The sequence below is a fragment of the Salvelinus alpinus genome, chromosome 24, assembly GCF_045679555.1.
Source record: "Salvelinus alpinus chromosome 24, SLU_Salpinus.1, whole genome shotgun sequence".
Taxonomy (NCBI): domain Eukaryota; kingdom Metazoa; phylum Chordata; class Actinopteri; order Salmoniformes; family Salmonidae; genus Salvelinus; species Salvelinus alpinus.
In genome coordinates, this window is record NC_092109.1 from 13,834,645 (window position 1) to 13,837,837 (window position 3,193).

The window sequence follows — 3,193 nt, forward strand, 5'->3', positions numbered from 1 at the left end:
TTACCTAGTCTCAACAGTGCCGTTCGTTGGAGGATTTAAGCATGTAACATGGAATTTCACAGAGGCGTCCCATGGAAACAGTGCTCCTGATGGAGTGGGCGGCGCCCTAAAAAACCTGGCTGATAGAATTGTGTCCTGTGGTACCAGCATACCAGATGCCTACATTCTCTTTGAGCAGCTGAATCTCAATTCATCTGTGAGGCTCTTCAAAATAACAGAGGAGGACATCAAAACAAGTGGCGAATTAGTACCGCCGTACCTGAAGGCAGTACCTGGGACCATGAGAATTCATCAGGTGAGTGTTTAACTGAATGTCAGTTAAAAACAACCTTTATACTTACCTGGGTTCCTGGAGGAAATATCCTGTAAACTGTAAACAAGAGATGGTTTAAAACTGAAGTAAATTGAGTATTGAAATGTAGTTAATTACTGTTCATACTATGAATGTATAATGGATGTTACTAAAAAGAGAGAAACGTATATACTTACCTGGGTTCCTGGAGGAAATATCCTACAAACTCTAAAAGAGAGATGGTTTAAGATTGAAAGATATTGCATCATTGGATTCTAGAAGTTTCGTCAGTATGTGATGCAAGTGTAAAGATACATGCAAAACAGTGCTTCAACAATAGTCTGTATTCTCTATGTCTAACGGATAACGGATATAAATAACGGATCAATAAAAAAATACAGGCATTAGACGTTGCACCATATTGAGCCTTGAGCATCATTCTCTGCTTGTGACTTATTTTGGCTTTCGGTATGTTATACTAATATCAAGTAATGGATGATGTGTATGTCTGAGTTGAATTTCACTTAAAATTACTATTATTTTCTCCTGAAGCTGACATGGACAAAACGAGGCCTTTCCCACACCCGAGAAGTGTCCTGCTTTTTCGATTTTGCCTGTGGATGCTTCAGTCCAAAATAATTTGACTTCTGTGACAATGTCGAGTCAGAAAAGGAGAATGCTGAGCCAGTTTTGGATGTGGTAAAGAGGGTCCTCGTACAATATGACGGAGAACTGTTCCCTGACACCATCACACAGGTATGTAGAAATATTTGGTGGTATGGACACGTTATGTTGTTGATGATAAATCCTAAGTCCTATTAAGTCTTTTTTGTTTTACTTCCTTTCCAGATTGGCAATGGTCAATACGAGGTCAACACTATCAGTTGTGCTGGAGCAGACACATTTTTCATTCCATCCATCAGATTTGAGGGAGGAAAAGTCTGGTACTACTTGGACAACATTAAAAGCCATCATCCCAGAGCCACAACCTGCACACATCCTCAGCTCAACACTTCTGTGCGTTGCCTGAGATCTGGGCAAAGTACACAAACAAACGTGTGTAAAACACTGGAATTGGAAGGGGGATACAGAGGGTAGCAGGAGGCATTGGGGTGGTGATAGGACTAGACTGTGAGGGTAACCGCCATACAACAGCCACGTGCACCCTACCTCCAAGTTGATCTCATTACCTTGAAGCGGAGGGCCATTTAACCCACAGGAATGCGGTTAACTGATTTTCTACTAGTGCAATATCCTGCTTATACCACAGCTACCTTGCCAAAGTAATTAATTCACAATCGTTTTGAAGTTTAGAAACAAATGTATACGAGACACAACCAATCAACATTTGGGGGAAAAAATAGTACCTGCTCCTGAATTAACTGGACTACTTCCATGAATTAGAAGTTTATGGTGCGCACAGTATGGTATGTGAATGTATATTTGTTTGGTATTTTAGCTGTGCGCAAATTCTACACCTGTTCTTGTTAGCATGGTTGTTCAGAATTAATGTACCCCCACGTGACAAGTATTGACAAATCAGAATGTGGTATTTTCCCTAGGTGGTCTGTAATTTTTCAAAGCCGTGGTAAAATGGTTTCCGTGTTTTTTTTATCATATGTTCTAATGTTGCCCTGTTTAGCATTGTTGTAATGTTTTTGTATGTGTTGTTTTTATGTGTTCTCTGTTTTTAGCCTATGTATGTTATGTACTTTTGAAGCACTGCAAAATTAAATTAATTGAACTTGAATCCATGATTGTGCCAATATTATCTCATTTATTTTCTACATTAAATGTAATAATGTTTTAAACCATACCTCAGTTTTAGTATACTATTATCATTACCGAAATCATCAACCTCATTTATGAAACCTATGAATCATTACCGCAATAGGTGTTCATTTAATGTTAATTTAATGAATGAAAAAAAAGAATTGCCACATAATTTTGAAAATATGTCAGGTTTCAATGAAATATAAAAAAATGTAGGATGTACATTGCGGAAGGTGTTGCGATAATGAGAGAAATCAGTCAAAATCAAGTAAAAATTTTATTTAAAAAAATATGTATTATGTCAGAGTTTCAAGTAACTGTGCATGACTGTTAATAATACATTTAAAAAAAAATAGAAAATGTATTAGCTTTCCTAATTGTCTTTACGTTTTCAGAACGTTGCACTAATGAGATTTTTAAGGACTTGTTTTGGAAAATATGGTCAAAAAGGTGTTAAATTGTCAGTAAATGTTTTTAAATTAAAGCTCAAATACTTCAGACCTTGTTATTAATGCCTGAAAAGGACATTTGTTGATGCAAGTCTTTGTAAATATTTCATGTTTGGAAAGATTTTATGAGAATCACCCAGTTAAGGTCAGGCTTAGGGGAAGTGTTAGCTAACATGCTAAGTAATTGCAAAGTAGCAAAAAATTATTAAGTCATTGAAAAGTTGATCATTAAAGTTGTCCGTGATGATATTCAAACTTGCAAACTTTGGGTTGTTAGACGTTATATAACCTGCCCATCCACCCCAACCAACCATCCTACTTTAGTTTTTGCCTTATGTAACCGTCTGTCTTATATAACCATGCCAAAGGTATCATATCATAATAATGTCAGTGTCACACATTTACGAGTACTATGCTACGTCTAGTCTATGAGACCAGGCAGGAAGATAAAGGTGAAGGAGATTGAGGTGGCAAAAGTTAGAGTGGTCAATAAAATCTCCCATGCGGAGGCAATTAAAAGAGTTGAGAAAACAAGTGACGCTAGTGAAGTTATGATAGTGGATGTACCACAGCCTGTAGTAAATGTTTTCTGCCAGTCAAAAGATACACTGTGTGTTAAAAAGGTGGATTTTGTGGCGTTCATTGTCACAGTTAAAAATTGTACGGCTCAAGTATCAAA

At 37.0% G+C, this 3,193-nt stretch overlaps 1 long non-coding RNA gene across 1 annotated transcript; it reads left to right on the plus strand.

Moving 5' to 3' along the window:
* Positions 1–2,046, plus strand: LOC139551937 (uncharacterized). Its single transcript, XR_011670339.1, has 3 exons — positions 1–295; positions 845–1,048; positions 1,142–2,046. It is a non-coding gene; the product is annotated as an uncharacterized lncRNA (long non-coding RNA).
* Positions 2,047–3,193: the final 1,147 nt, after the last annotated feature.